The sequence below is a fragment of the Ambystoma mexicanum genome, chromosome 7q (genome assembly GCF_040938575.1).
Source record: "Ambystoma mexicanum isolate Mex_15411 chromosome 7q, UKY_AmexF1_1, whole genome shotgun sequence".
NCBI classification, from domain to species: domain Eukaryota; kingdom Metazoa; phylum Chordata; class Amphibia; order Caudata; family Ambystomatidae; genus Ambystoma; species Ambystoma mexicanum.
Window position 1 is genome coordinate 329,855,463 of NC_090941.1, and position 16,888 is coordinate 329,872,350.

The window sequence follows — 16,888 nt, forward strand, 5'->3', positions numbered from 1 at the left end:
TAGAAACCATTCATAACCATATAAAAATATAAATACATATCTCCTTATACACATCAATATCAGTGGGTTAAGATACCATCATTAAAAAAAAATAAAGTCATAAAAACAACAATTTCATAATCAAATTTACACGCAACCAAATAACACCTTTGATCTAACAGTTCAGTGGGGAAACTTCTGCATCATCCTAATCTTTCACACCTTGGGATTTTTGGTTACTTTTATATGTGCCTAAAGATAAGATGGTGGCAGCAAACATATTTCTACAATTTTTGCGTTATTTCCATTGTGTGCATTCCTGTTTACAGCATATGGCTAATGCTCCAAAATGAGCACGTCACAATATTTTTACTTGCTCTTTGGCTATTGTGTTTGGCCTTCTTCCTGCCTGGCGTAGGTCAGCAAATGCCAAATAAAAGGTCATGCACTTGCCCGGGAAAGCTGCTGCTTTAGAGGGCTAGTGATGATGGGGGAAGAGGAGGAGAAGGGAGGGGGGGGTGAGAAATAGAATGGGGGTAGGGTGTGTGCGCTTGTCTGTCCCAGGGAGGGGGTGGGACTGCCTGATCCCATGTTACAACCATGGTGCCTGAAAGTCCAAGTGTGTGGCATGAGTGAAACCCACAGTGTTCCCCAATTGGATCACTAGTGGCAGAAGTTAGACAGTGCCAGAGAGCCGAGAAAGCAGATCACATGCAGGAATGCAGTGTGTCAGGACTGCTGTCCTAAGGCGAGCAGTACAATAGCAAAACGTTGGTTTTACAGCCATCAACGTATCAATGTTATAGTTGCCCATTGTGTGCACGATCCCCTTATTTGGAGACCGCACCAGCAGTTCACTCGGGTTTGGAGAAAAGGAGCCACACCTCAGATTCCTGCGACCATCCAATGGGAAGTCGGACCAGGATGTTGATGTGTGCCTATCCGCATTGATTATTTTAGGGGTTGAGTAAATTGTGCACTACAATTTGAATCGTCAGCTGCTGCAACAAAGATGTGATCACACATAGGCTATAAATACATCAGGCAACATGGAGCTAGGAAACCACATGCTGCAAGTCTAGCCTTCACATGGCTATGGATTCCTGCCCATTTTTTTATGGCCCTACATGCTTACAAAAATCTTTTGGATTGGTCTACGTGATCCTCTGCACATTCCCATAACAGAGTGTCATTTATGTTAACCACACGGTAAAGCAAATCCTCCTGGATAAAAAGCAATAAAAAGGGAACTTCCTTTGAAGCAAGGGCTTCCATCTCACATTGTGTTTTTCTTTAATATTCCAGTACACCAACAAGGAGTATGTGCATGAAATCTTCCTTAAGAAAAAAAAAGCCACACTGTTTAAGCCGAAGGTCAGTACACTGTCGCAGTGAGGGCAGAAATAGAAGACCTTGTAAAGAAGGGTATGACCGGACCTGTCAAAACTACCAAGTGTCTCAGTCCAACTGTCACCAAAAAAGTATTTAGATGAACAAGAAATCGTCAAGGCTGTATGTTGACACGCTCCCATCTTTCTTCCTTGGTTTGTAACATCAACCATGCAAAATATTTTGTTTTTCATAAAAATATGTTTTATTATTTTGGTACTAACAAGTCTTGTATAATTCTCTCTTTACAAGGAACACATTTCTAAACAGTTCATTTATACACATTCATTTGGCCACACAAAAAGACCTCCAACGCAATATTTTGTACACTAAAAACATATAGCTTTTCTTTAAACACATAATCTGGACACTTAATTGGCAGTTATTCCCTGGACAGAAGGTCCCATCAATCACGAGACCAACACTCGTATTGGCAGGACAGAGCGGACACCTTCTTCCCCTACAGAGGAAGAGGCAGGGTCGCAGCTGGAGATGAGGTGCAAGGCATCTAGCACAGCACACTCCAGGTGAGTGTCAGCCATAAAGCACCAGCACTGCATGTGCCAATAGGAGGCAGGATAACACTATTCACGCAAGTGTGGCACTCCTTGTAAGGAGATGCCTGGGTCAGAGACACCGTAAGGGGGTTTCACAGACTTTTTTGCTCAGCCCTTCAAGCGCGTCGCCCAGCGCAGATATCGTCACATGCAGACGCGCTAGCCTTAGACAAGGTTCGCAGCCTTCACCTCAAGGACGCCATACGTCCATGCACAGACCTCAGCGGATTCTTCAGCCTGATCTGGCTGGTGCGCAGGAAGCAAAAGGTTCATACGATAATAAACCTCAGAGACTTGCACGACTTTATTCTTTATCACCATTTCAAAATGGAGGGAATACATATGCTCAGGGATATCCTAAGGCCATACGACTGGCTGATTTGCCTGGACCTAAAGTACGCCTACCTAGCAGTGCCCGTTCATCAGCGACATGTGATGTACCCGAGATTCACATGGAGGGGTCAAGACTGGGAATGCACGAGCCTGCCCTTCGGGCTCTCCTCAGCGCCTTGGGCCTTCAAACAACTCTTGCGACCCGTAGTAGCCCATCTCAGGGAGAGGGGAGTAAGGCTCATCGTATATCTTGACATCATCCTCATGGCTCAGACCGAGGACCTGGCCAAAAAAAAAAAAAAAAAAAAAAAAACTGCCATAGATCTGTTCCAGGACCTGGGATTCCTCATCAACTGGGAAAAGTCTGTTCTGACGCCCTTGAATAACATTGAATTCATGGGACACGAGATTCGCAGGTTCCTGCAGAAGAACACCATCTTCCTGCGGGAGCTAGCGAGAGTGATCAGCCTGCTATCATCATTCATAAAAGCCATCTTCCAGGGCCGCAGCACTACCGCAAACTGCAGAGGCTAAAAGGGCAGCACCTCTGACGCAATGTCTCTTACTCCCAGCATCTAGCCCTCTCACCCGACGTAAGGACGGAGCTCAACTGGTGGCTCACACATATGGAGGTCTGGAACGGCAGAGCGATCTTCGGTTCGACTCCCGACATGGTGATAGAATCAGACACAAGATGTTCAGGATGGGGTGCGAGATGTGGTCCGGTAGCCACAGGGGTAAAGGGTGGTCTCGCCAGGAGCTAGAGATGCACATCAACTGCCTGGAGCTCCTTGCGGGCTCCTTCGCAGTACGGTCATTCAACAGAGGCAAAGCGTGTTGCTGTAGATTACTCAAGATGGACAACATCTCTGCAGTGAGATACATCAATCATCTGGGTGGCACCAGATCGAAACTTCTGGCAGAACTAGCCAAGGACTTCTGGCACTTCCGTTTGAAACACCAGATATCCATTACAGCGGAATATCTCCCCGGACTGAGGAACAAAGTAGCAGATTGGCACTCGCCACTCAGACCATAGCGACTGGAGACTCGCCAGAGAGATCTTGCTTTGTCTGCAGCAAATATGGGGCCAGCTTTCCAGGGACCCATTTGCTTCTCACCTCAAAGCCCAGCTGCCAATATTTTTCAGCTGGAGGCCGGACCCAGCAGCCGCAGCGACAGACTCTTTTCATCTGAGGTGGACCTGGGGTAGAGGGGGAGGGGGCAGATGGTCTTTTACACCTTTCCCCCTTCGCTATGATTGCGAGGAACGGGGCAAAGGTCCGTCAGGAACAAACAGAGCTGGTCCTCGTAGCCCCAGTTTGGACCTCTCAGACTTGGTATCCAGTTCTTCTGGAAATTTCTTTGGATTTTCCAATCCTACTACCCCAATCTCAGGATTTTCTGTCGGGTCCGAGAGGGGAACGCCATCCCCTCCTACTTTGCAGGTCTTGGAGCCTAGCAGCCTGGACGATCTCAGGGCGGGATAAGTCCCCGGCATGTCACGCAATGCGGTCAGTCTCATTGAGGAGAGCTGGGCTCCCGCGACCTCCAAGAGGTATGCAAACTCTTGGGGCACATGGGCTCACTGGTGCTTGGAGCAGGGCCTCCATCCAGTTTCAGCATCTGTAGAAGAGATTTAAAACGTTGTTGCTAGCCTCATAGAACGCGGTCAGGCTTACAGAACAGTGAACGCCCACCGTTCAGCGATTCCAGCCAGCCACAAGTATCCAGCAGGAGAGCATCATCTGGTATGCAGGATGCTTAGGGGCGTCCGTCTAACAGTACCACCGCCTTCCCGCTACAACAAGTTGTGGGATGTAAATACCGTACCAAACCTTTTTCTTTCCTGACCACATAACAAGAAATTATCTCGTACAGCTCTCTCAGGCAAGCTGACCACCCTACTATGCCTAGTATCGTGCAGAAGGGTGTTGGACGTCAGAGCTCTCGACCTGGCATACAGGACCTTTTCCCCGGACGGAGTAGTTTTTCACATGTCCAGAAGGACTAAGTGCCACTCAAGAGTGATTTCATACCCGTCCTTTAACGATCAACCAAAGCTATGCCTAGTGAAATGCCTTAAGGCTTACAAGGGGGTAACTTCGGCACTCAGAACAAACAAAAGAGGTCAGCCTCTGATAGCACTCCGCAAACCGCACAAAGCGGTCTCCACCCCCACCCGAGCTCGCTGGGTACACTGGACCCTCACCAGGCTGGGATTGATGCCACACAGATTGGCACACATCGGTGAGAGGGGCTATGGCGTCCAAAACCTTCCAAGTAGGGGTTCGTCTCAAAGACATCATGAGAATGGCCGACTGGGCAGGAGAGTCCATTTTACCTGAAACCGGTGGAGCAGCCCGCTACCGTAGTGGTAAGTAAGCTTTAAACTAGCATAATGGGAGCCTCTGGTCTTGACATAGAATTTTCCAGAATAACTTTAAGAAAAGTCTTGATTCTATTAAAGACACAGAGGCAAGCATTACCCGCCCAATTGAAGAAATTAAACAGCTAGGTAAAAGAGGGGAGCGTGCATTTGTGCAATCTAGTACTTCAGAATGTTATTATGGTTTATTGCAAAGAATGTGCAACTATGGATTGTCTCTGCTAATTTCTTTCCTTCCCGCACATCTAATATAGGGCTCTTATGCACACCCAGTAATGCTCTGATATTTCTCATTTTCCAACAGGGACATCAAGGAAGCCTGCTTGAACGGAGCGGGATTGCAGCAGGTGCCGAGCAGTTCCGCACAAGTGCCTGGTTGCATGGTCATCACAGTTTGCAGCACAGAAAGAGGAAGTGGTCCTAGGATTACTACTATTTGGAGGAGCGGTTCGTACCTTTAAGGCCGTTAAGAGTCACATGTTTGATGACTAGTTTATGGGCTGTTTCAAAGACTTGGGAAACAGTTTCTTAAGGACCGTTTTGGACAAATGTTTTCAGAACTTGTTTAATTGTGGGATTTATTATTAATGTTACCAAATTACAGTGCTAAAATCTTGCTGCTGAGCTTCTATAGTTATTTTAAAATTAAAGAAAGAAGCGTAATGCTCACCTCTGTGTCTTTAATAGAATCAAGACTTTTCGTAAAGTTATTCCGCAAAATCTTTATTGTTGCCATGTATGCCTTGACCTGGCACAGGAGTGTACGTACACACGTAGGGTTCCAATGCACCAAATGTATTCATTCAGACAGTTTGGCAAGCCAGAATTGCAAAGCCTTCATGGCAGAGTGGAACTGTGAAGGATAGGATTCAGAGAATAGTATAAAGAGATTGCATAACATAAAAGAGCATGATTGAGCAGCCGTGTCCCATCACTGGCCCTCCTCCTGTAATTTTACCTCAGTCTAGGGATGTTCGAGTTTTGTCCACCACCATGTGCGTCCCCTACTAATCCTGCCAAGCGACAGGTCAGGTCCATGTCCACAGCCCCTAGGCCTTAAATGCTCACCTCTCATCTGTTCCCAGACCACAACTTTTCACTGTTACCGCCGCCACTGTAATCACTTCCATAGCCCTTCTCATGGTTCATTGCCAGGCTAAGCTAAGCTGTAGCTACCGGAGCCCACAATCCCAAGTCCCAAAATTCAAGAAAGGTTACTATCCAGGGATCTCCCGCTGGAAGCTGCTGTGGAGATGGCACGAAGTATTGAGCTAACCAGCAAGGAATGCGTGCAACAGTTCGGAGTGCGCGCAACAGATTGGAGTGCATGGAACTGTTTGGAGCGCATAGAAGTGAGCGACATGCATGGAATGGTTGGAGTGCATGTAACGTTTGAAAGAGCGTGTAAACCAACATATCACATCACCATGCTTACTCTCTTCTTTACACCACCATTCAACTAGAACACAGAGATACTATGACACCATTCGGTATAACTGTTCTCATACCAACATCTGCCTCATACTCCACATCACTCTAACTAAACACTGCTGGTTTCACACACTCCAGCCAGGCGTTCTCCTCAGGCCTAACGCAGCCAGAACCGGTCTGGATAAAACTTGCTAGAACAAACACATGCTCGTGATCTCTCAACCACCACACCTACCGCTATGAAGCAGCTATTACACGAAGGCCGCACCAGCTGCACACATATCCGGTGCTCACAGGCACCTTTGACCCTCTCTACTGACTTGAACTTCGGTTCCCGAAGGCGTTCAACCTACCAGCGCCTTGAGACCATACCAATGGTACATAAGGTGCTATATAAATGCAAAGTAACATAATAGAACATATGTTGAACATGAAGGCAGATAAGTCAGGATGTGAAGTGGCAGCAGTCAAGAATTTAAACTCAAGGAGGCCCAATACCTTCAGGAAGTAAAGTTCTTCAAGTGTGGCAGCAATCGTCATGTTGCCTGGAGTATGTTTTGCACAGCAAGGAATATAAATTGAAGTGCAAGAAGAGGGGACATTTTGTGAGAGTTTGCAAGGAGGCTGGGCAAGTTAACAGTGTAGAAGTAGGATTTCCCGAACAAGAAGAAAGTCATACGTTTCCATTCCAAGGCAAACATGTTCTAGAAGTTGCCGAGCTGTATCCCAGAGGGAAAGGACCGACTGATGTTTTCTTAATCGAAGGCAGGGCTGTGACCATGAAGGTTGATAGTTGTTCACCGTGGAGTCTCACATCTAGGAAGACATTTGAAAGATGTGTACAAGGAAAGGTGGAACAACTAGATGAACACATGATTGAACCATATGCCTATGGGAATGTGAAAATCGAAGTACTAGGAAAGTTCCAAGCATCCATAAAAAACAAAGGACGTGGTTGTGATGCCTTTGTGTACGTTACACAAGAAGGATCCTCCCTATTAGGGTGGGCAGAACAAAGGAAACTGGGACTAAGGATACAGGCTAACGCTGAAAGTCCCATATCTGTTGCTGAGGTGAAAGATAAATGGGAACAGGAATATTCCAGAGAATTTTCGGAAGATTTGGGAATGCTGAAAGAATTCCAGCACGAGATTGTCCTCAGAAAGGGGGCTGCGCCAAAGGTGCATACAGTCAGGCCCATCCCACATCATTTGTATGAAAAGGTGAAACAGGAAATACAAAAACTGTTGCAAGGAGGCATCATTGAGAGAATAGAAAGCTCTGAATGGCTTTCACCGGTGGTAGTGGCAGCAAAGTCCAATGGTGAAATCAGATTATGTGTGGACCTAAGAGACCTGAACAGAAACACCATTGTTGAAAGGCACCCCCTCCAACATTGGAGAGAAGTTGACAACACTCGAGTGTGCCAGTGTATTTTTTGTGATAGATTTATGCCAAGCATTCCACCAGGTGCCATTACTTGGAGAGCCAACAATTGACGGCATTTGTAACCCCGCTGGGAACATTTAAGTACTGCAGAATGCCATTTGGGCAGGCGTCGGTGGCCGCTGTATTTCAACGAGTAATTGAGACTGTGTTGGAGGGGGTGCAAAATGTATCAATATTCCAGGATGATATTTTGGTCCATGCTAGCTCAGAAAAGGAGCACGATGTAATTCTTTCAAAAGTTTTAAGAAGGTTGGATGAAGCAGGGTTGACTGTGAGAAGGAGCAAATGCAGAATAAGTGTAGAGAGTGTGGAATTTTTGGGGCATGTGGTATACAAAAATGGTGTGAAGCCTAAGGAAAGTTTGTGGAGGTGATTAGGAATGCACCCCAACCGGAAATTAAAGAACAAGTAAGATCATTCCCAGGGCTTGCAGAATACCATCACAAATTTGTCAGATTTTGCTAGTCCATTGACATTTTTGAGAGTACTACTGGGAAAGGGGGTGAAGTTTGCATGGAGGGCAGAATGTGAGGAAGCAATAAATGGAGTCAAGGAAGCAATAGTGAATGCACCCTCAATTGGGAAATGTATGACTTACGACAAGTGTGTTCTACTGGTGGATGCCAGCGGCATTGGGTTGGGTGCAACTCTAGTACAGTACGACAAGGATAACGTTGAAAGAGTAATCGCATTCGCCTCACGTCCCCTAAAAGGTGCGGAGGCTAACTATTCTGTCATTGAGAAAGAAACACTGGCAATGTTTTGGGCTATCCAATAAGTATTTCCTGTGGGGGAGAAAATGTGTAGTTAGATCTGACCTCAAGCCCATGGTTCAGCTGTTTGAGACTTCTAGGTGGGCAATGGGACCCCCCAAGAATCAACAGGTGGGGATTAGGATTGCAGATGTACAACTTTGAGGTGAGCTACCTGCCTGGAAAGAAGAATGTAGTAGCAGATTATTTGTCTAGACTACCTGTAGAAAGGGAGGAGGAGGTTGGAGATGTTTTGGATGAAGGAGTAGTAGCAGAAGTAGAGTGTGCAGTAATACAGGAAGCGTGGTTACAAGAAGAGAAAAAAGATGAGAACATGAGATTGTTGAAACTATGGACTGTGGAAGGGTGGTCAGAAAAAGACTTAGATAAAAACTTCCAGGTATGGTGGGAAGTAAAAGAAGAGTTATATCTGACAAATGGTAAGCTGGGGAGAGGACAGTTCTGTGTACGGCCGGAAGGAACTAGAGCCATGTTGATAGAGTTGGCACACCAGGGTCATCCAGGAGAAGGAGCTATGAAAAGGAAGTTGAGGCAGAGTTATTGGTGGCTGGGAATAGACAACATGGCAGAAATGAAAGTGAAAAATGGTATGACCTGCCAGTCCAATGATAAGTGTAAGGTGGTACGAGAAACCCCAATGATTCCCAACATCATTCCAGGTCAACCATGGGTGAAATTAGCAGTAGACATTATGGGCCCCATTGCAGGATTCGGAGAAATTTTAAGTACCTGCTGGTGTTGGTGGACTACCATTCTAAATGGATAGAGTGGGAATCAGTGAGAGAAGTGACGGCAAATGACTTGATTCAATTTTTGAAGGGAGTTTTTATGAGAGAAGGAGTTCCATCTGAGTTGGTAACAGACAATGGAGTGCAGTTTGTGTCCGTGAGAAAGAAACATTTTTGGCGAGTTATGGTATAAGGCACACAAGAACAGTACTAGATCATCCCAGAGCGAACGGCTTAGTAGAGAGAGTGAACAGGTACTTGAAAGAAGGGACCCAGATGACGTTAAACATGGGGCAACCATGAGAGAGAAGTGTTGAAACATGTAACGTGGAGCTATGTAACAACTCCACATTCTGTAACGTGAGTTGCTCTGTATCTCTTAAAGGGAGGGAGCCTGGCACCAAACTGTGCCCGGGGTGGCTTGGAATGGCAAAGGCTGTTGATGTAGATAGGAAAGAGATCATGAGGTTGATTGAAGAAGGGCAAGAGAAGAATAAAGAGCACTTTGATACGAGGAAGAGGGTAAAAGTACGTGAATGGAGTGTGGGTGAGGAAGTGTTCATAAAGAATCCCCGATTTGTGGAAAAATGCACAGAGCAAATTCCTTGGACCAAAGAGGATATCTGCTGTTAGGAATGGTGTTGTTGTTCTAGAAGGAAGTATGGTCAAAAGGGAGACTTGCGAAAGCAAATAAGGCACAAGGAGTTGGTGCAAATGATCAATGGATGATGAAGCGAACAGTCAAGATCTTGATTGTGATGGTGTGGATGGAGAGACCAGTATGTGTAATGAGAATGTTACCACAAAAGGAAGGGTAACTAAAGAACCAATTTGGCTGGGAGACTACGTGCATTGAATAATTATTCTACTGTAACTTTAGTTATGTATATAGTTGTGTTTTGAGGTTCTTTTTAATTTTGTAAAATGTCAAAGTACAAACCTGTTTTGATTGATTGTTATGGGGGAGGAGGAGAGATATGTAGTGATGTTAAAGTTTCATGGAAATCGTACGGAGTGTCATTATCCGTCTCGCGTCTGCCTCGCGTCTGTGTTTACATTCCAGTGACTGCAGGCGCGAGGCAGGGCGGAGACGGTTGGCGAAGGTTGCTTTGGTCGAGTCCCCTGAGCAGGCCTGTGTCAAAGCTAAAGCTTTTAAACTTACCCTAGTGTACCTCGTCTTTACACACTGGCATCATCAGGTGACATTCTAGTATCACTGCTGTTTGCTGCTCGAGTGCAAGATCTGTTGCCATGCAATGCAGTAAACCTGCACCACAGTTCTCCATGGGCAATAGTTTTTACTATTGCCTTCATGTTTATGCTATAATACACTGCATTCCCAGAGATCTCCTCTCGACAGTTCCAGCAGTTGGAGCCCTGTGTAGGGAAGCACACAGACACCAACCCCTGTTCTGGCCCCATCCATCATCAAGCACCTTTGACAGGCAGACGCCCATCCCTGGAGAAGAATGCACCTGCCCCAGACACCTTTGTCTGTACCACTCAGGTAGTTGGATACATGTCCATTATACACAGACAGCATCTAGCACCCTTGCGAGAGAAGAGCACTGGGAAGAACTGTCCCAATGCCCCACTCTGGGCAGAGTGGGAAACGGGGAGGCAGTTGCATGACGGCTGCAGTACGTCTCGGATTCATCTACACACTACATGAGCCCTTGGCATCCATGCCGCTTTACCCAGGGCACAGAGATTAGTGGGAGAAAGACACTACTTTATTGTGACCCATTCACTGTTCTTTTGTGGTTAGGTTTGACCTGGGCCCAAAGATCATCCCTGTGCCCATTCTTCTCGGATGCATTAGATTCCAGAGACATTTGGGTTGAGGCCTACCAAATGGTGAGAGGGGAGGCAGGAGAAGAGATGGTTTGGGGCAGTCATTACCATCAGCAGGCTTTTGAAACAATGTTCACCAGATCGGATTCTTGTGCCATGGATAGTGTGGCCAGAAGGGTCCCATGAGCTCATTACCTCAGTAACTATCGTAGCCACTGTCTGGTTAGATAAGAGAACGGATAGTCCAACATCACCTGAGGACAGCCCTCTTCTGCAGACATTAGTAGTCTGCACAAAACATTGGCATGGAGAACTACACCTCTTAGGTTAAGCCTTGCTGATCGGTCCACTGCTAGAATACTGCCCAATTTGGTAACATGCAATAACTCTGATGAGAAGGATGCCAACCATGAAGGTCTACAAGTAACACTCCTTGGGGAAAAGGTTATGTATCCTACATAGGGACTGTTAGCAACACTACTGTTCCGGGAACCGCTCAGACATTGCTGGTTCTGTACATGCAGTACACTTCACTGGAGGTGAACCAGAACGGGCAGAGTACGCCAAGTGCACACGATGGTCACAGTGCAGTTAGTTCCCATGCAATGACGTTGAAACCGTTTTGAACATACTGGAAAATAACAATGCTGATAACAGAATAAAAAAGTATTTACAATAATGTTCTTGTGAAATAAATCATTAATTCGTTTGCAAAGAGCTTAACAATATCCCTTGCTATGCCTCATTAAAGAGAACCAACCAATCCCAGCAACATCTCAGATTTGATCCGCCTGAATAGGTGCAATCTGTACCGCCTTTTTTTTAAGTGTATATAGGTCTTCATTTGTATTTTTCTAATTTAAATGTGCAGACTTTTTAATGAAAAGGCAAAACTCAACCAGAAATCCAAAAGGATGAACTAGAACGAGATAGGAAGTACTTGCGCATATCCTATACCACCTTGAAGCTCTTGGACAATACTTTTAATGAACAATGTAATCCGTTGCAACATAAAGCATCACCGTGTTGGTCAATTTTAGCAAGATACGTTTTTTTTAAATAGTTTTTTGTGATACTTGGAAGTCAACCGTGAATTTGCTAGGCAATTAAGGAACCGCACTCTTCCCCCCGGTTGGTTTCATGTAAATTTACGATGACTGTATACCAACAAGCAGACGGCGGGTTGGACACAAGACAGTTCAGTCCTGCTCTAACAACGCCCGAGTGAAACTTGCGGGCACAGCAGACCGCACGCAACTGCGCGAGCCTCACTCTGACGCCAGCCCAAGGGACCTAGCAAGTGGACTTGCCCCCAAGGTACGACATTGCAGACTGCACCCAAACGCTCGGAATACCAACTACAGTCTAACCGGCACCTTGATTTCTCTGGCTGTAGGATCCTCCGCGATGCACAACCAACGACAGCTTTCCCAAATGCGTTTTGCCTTCAGTAGTTTAATTTTTCCACCTTTTCTTCCGCTCCACCCCATTACCAATCAAAGGCAGGCGTCTAAGGTAGTTGGCCAATCAACTTTCCAATAGCGATTATGCTAACCAATAGTTTCTTCGCTGTGTCCTCAAAACCAACCTTCTTCCTGGGGAACTACGCTGCAGCGTTCAAATCAATACAACTTTATCAATAATAACAAATAGAAGTCCAAGCAATGCGCGTGCACTCGAGGATTGTTCTGCGCCAATGCGTGCTGGGTACGCGGTAGACGTCAGGTCGTGGATGTGTTAGCACCATGCGTAGTTTGCTCTGACTGCTTGCTCGTGCAAGTAGCAATAGCATACAAACTGTTGAAAAAACCAAAACAATTAAGTACATTACAAACAGACAGCTGAGGACATATTTATTTGTGTACATTAGAGAACGCATATAATTAAATATTGATGGGCGAAGCTCGAGTTCAAGTTAAAGATAGTGTTGTCAAGGACCTCTGATTCATAACAACGTAACCTTAATGTAAACAAACACTGCGTGATGTCAGCGATCTGGTGAGGTTTTGCATAGTACATCATCCAGGCCGTGATGTGGAGACGGGTGTTCCATACATCAAATGCGACCAAAATAAATATATAAAAAAACGCACTCATTTTAACAATAAGGGATGCTGTGCGTCCTTTGCCAGCGTTCTTTTATTTCAATTCAAGGAAACCCGAAGACATTCCAAGATGGCCGCCGGCGAACCTACTGCTTGAGCACAGGGCTGTTAGCACTTGACAGTTGCCTAGCTGTACCGTGGGTTTTCTGAGCGTCCGGAGTCACAGAGCCACAGAGAACGTTCCTGCGATGGCGAACGCTGGTCCCAGCAGCTTGACAGCTCTAAGGGAGACAATGGACGGTGAGTGTGGCGCTGGTGGCCCACCGGAACATCTGGCATTGCATAGCTCTCATTCTGTAGGAAGCTTAGACAAGCGCCGCCTGACCACACTGAATTGGAATGTGTATGGTCTCCTCGCGCCCTGGCATATGAATGAGAGTGGGTAAGGGCGGCTTAGTCGGCATGCTATTAGTGTAAGTGCTAGATGTCTAGTGGGCAAGATAACCAGGGCTTCAAGCGGACCAGGGTGGAGTCTCCGAAAACTTCCCCACAGCTGGACCCCTTCAATCTTGCACTAATAAGGAGCGGACTGCAATTGCTCCTGCGCGCACTTTGCAAACCATTACTCTCTCAAGCTTCTGTCTGTGCATACGTCGCATGGATTTTGGGAACTTAACATCCTCTTTGACTAAGCCAGGACAGTTTGGGCATGAGCACTGACGCTGTCCAAAGGTTTATGTACGTCTTGTGGTATGCAAACATGTAGCTGTGAGTGTTGTGACAAATTGACCTCCACCAAGGCCAGTGTGCATTGCATGCTTGAAATATGTACACGCGTTAATTACTATCAGTCACACTTGACAAACTCGTGGTCATTGTTATGTTCCCTAAATGCACTTTGATTTTATGTAAAGCAGCTACCCTTCTGTAGATGGTTGCCGGTGTGCTCCCTCAGCACACAGAACATACCCAACACAGTGTTCACTGTCCGGGTCCCACTGGCGATCCCAGGACCACCCCGTTTATTACACACACGTGGCAGAGTTACGCCACTCCGCTCTGTGTGTGCCCTTAAAAGGTACAGTCAACACACTCTTCCTTTTTCATAGCCAACACATAAAATAGAAGGCACACACATATAGTTTCAACACTTCACTGTAAACTTATCAAACCCCTTTATTTACTTCCCTCCCAGGCCCACAAGTTTATGCTCAGCCGGGCACTGAGTTGGGCAGGCTTCACCGTTGTTGCCCTCTGGGGGTGCCTCCTGGATCGTGCTCTCCTCACCTGCGTCCCCTCAACCCAGGGTACTCGGCGGTTGGACCAGGCCACTGCCCTCGTCAGTCTCGTCGCAGGGTTGCCTCGGGCCTGGCATCCCCCACCTTCTTAAAGAAGCTTGCATTTCGGGTGACAGTGGCAGTTCCATCCGACGTAGTCACCATACATACACACACAGCTATCACGTCCATGGGACTAGGCTCATATGTCGGTGAGCGCTTGCCTTGTGGATGTCGTTTCCTCACCAACATTTCATCGCCAGGGATCAGCTAATGGGGTCAGATTTCTGTTCTGATGTTCTCCCCTTATGTCCTCAACCTCCTTTCTCGCTCCACATGAGCGTTGTCGATCACTGCTGGTTCTCGCTCTCGCACTTCTGGTATTAACCCCCTCAGACATCATCAAAACATTGCTTCCGCTAGTGCCACTCCAGTCGATGCAAGAGGGTGACCCTGTACTCCCTCAGAAACTAGTACAGCACCCATTGCAGGCATTGGCCCTGTTGATGAGCAATCCGGAACACTTTGTTAAGGGTCCTCATGAACCGCTCGGCCTCGTCGTTGGTACGGGGACAGACTAGTGTGGTGTATGCCATACTGCTCCATCAACTGAGCAAAACTGTCCCCTGGGAACAGTGATCCATTATTGGAGCACAGGGTCTGAGGCAACCCATGCTTGGCAAAGATCTTCTCCAGGGCGGTTGCCACCTTATCAAACGACACTGACTCAATGAACTCGACCTCATGGTATCGTGACCACTCGTCCACCACCACTAAGAATTGAGTGTCTCTGCCGGTGGAACCATCACAGGGTCTTGTTCCTCGGGGCATGGCTTCAATGAGGGGTTCTCTCTGTAATGGGGCAGCTGCCTCACACCACACACAGGCTGACCCAAACTCCACCCGTTTCTCGAGGTCAGGGAACCACACTTTCTGGCGTAACCTCTCTTTCGTCTTCGCCGTCCCTTGATGGCCCTGGTGCGTCAGTTTAATAACTTGCAGGATTTTACACGTTGGTATCACAATGCGGTCTCTCCGGAGTAAAAGCCCTGACTCGACAAACGTCAGCTCATCCTTCACCCACCACAACTGTTCCACCTGTGCCTCTTGGGTTCTTTGTGGCACAGTGTCCACCACCAACTTCCACGACCTCTGCTGAAGGGCTGCCTTCAGTATTAGGAAGTACTGTCACGACCCTCAGCCCTGATCCCCACTGACAAGCCCATTGGCCAGGTGGAATCTGGGCTCGGATCACTAATAAGGCCTGGCATCCACTTCTCAGGCCTTTGGCGCCAGGCTCATCAGTAAGGAAAGACATCTGCTTGAGGAACTACTTTATTTAGGCTTTCAGCCAACATGGAGGCATCCACATAGCTTGATTCCTAGAACCAAGCTATGCTGTCTAGTGTTTTGGGTGTGGTGGCCTAGGGACTACTTTACCTGGACTACTTTACAGTGGCTTTTAAACTACACCCAAACAAGACAACACGCTTCGCGTTACTTTGCTTCTAGCAACGTGACGCTCACCGTGTACAGCTTTCTCACAAGCCTGGTGAATTACGGACCTGCAGAAAAACCAAGAACATCGTTACCAGCAGAATCTTACCTGCAATCATCATCCTTCACCGATGCAAAATCCTATCTCACCATCTTATACCCCCACACCAGTACAGATCACGCTGCCTGGAACAGTTCCCCTGGCACCACCAGAAAGGTTTTCGGGCGACCCACGGAAGTATGCAGCATTCATAAATCGGTGTTGCCTTCACTTCCTTTTGTCGCCCTGGGGCATTTCCAAATGACCAAGCTCGGGTAGCTTTCATCCTATCATACTTGAGTGGAAGTGCAGCGGATTGGTCGGTGCCGCTGGTGACCCATAATGATCCATTGTTACAGGACTATGAGGGGTTCCAGAGAGAAATGGAAAAACTGTTTGCTCGCCTTACCCAGGAACAAGCAGTGGATAACAAACTTTTATCCCTCCGGCAGGGGAACCAAGACTTGTTAACATACATTGCGACTTTCAATAGACTGGTTGCTGAAGCCAGGTGGTGTCACAACCCAGAGGTTGATTTCTGGTCGTTGCAGATAATCCTTCCCCACTCTTCTAGGGAAGTTCCTTTCTTTCAAGGAATCTGGGGTCTTTTTGGTGATGTGCCAAAGACTTCCCTCCCAAGAGCTCAGCCTACAGGGATCAATACACCTGGCAGGCCGGGGGCTTGAGTGAAAAGGCCGGAGCAGAATCGTCAGAGCTAGAGGAACAAAGAATAAAACCGTTGTTCAGGAAATGCAGCCAAGTAGTGCCGCAGAATAAACATCCGACACCGCCCACAATTACCCACTCTTACCTGCTCCGTAGGAACGATATACCAGTAACCTACTAGTATCGAAGTGCCGAAAACAAGGAGGATGAAGAGTGAAGGGAAGGTGTGCCAGTATCCTAGGAACACCACGGTGAAGGCAGCAGAGCGTCCCAATTAGGTTCAAAGCAATCCGAAGTGTAAACAGCAGAGCGTCCCAAATTAAGGTTCAAAGCAATCCAAATTGTAAACAGCAGAGCATCCCAAAAAAGGTTCAAAGCAATCCAAAATGTAAACAGCAGAGCGTCCCAAAAAAGGTTCAAAGCAATCCACAGTGTAAACAGCAGAGCGTCCAAAAAAAATGTACAAAGCAACAGGAGTGGACCAGGAAAGAAATGAAATGATCAGGGAAGCGAGCGTTAATCTCACGCTATTTCCCTTTTC

The 16,888-nt window shown here is 46.9% G+C and overlaps 1 protein-coding gene across 3 annotated transcripts in view; it reads right to left on the bottom strand.

The window, feature by feature from the left end:
• Positions 1-12,380, bottom strand: part of BORA (BORA aurora kinase A activator) — a 911,814-nt gene extending 899,434 nt beyond the window's left edge. For 2 of the 3 annotated variants that reach the window (XM_069639407.1, XM_069639408.1), the window contains exon 1: positions 12,199-12,380. The gene's annotated coding sequence lies outside the window, so the exon portion shown is untranslated. The remainder of the gene's footprint in view (positions 1-12,198) is intronic. The other variant, XM_069639410.1, reaches the window with a different exon arrangement.
• Positions 12,381-16,888: the final 4,508 nt, after the last annotated feature.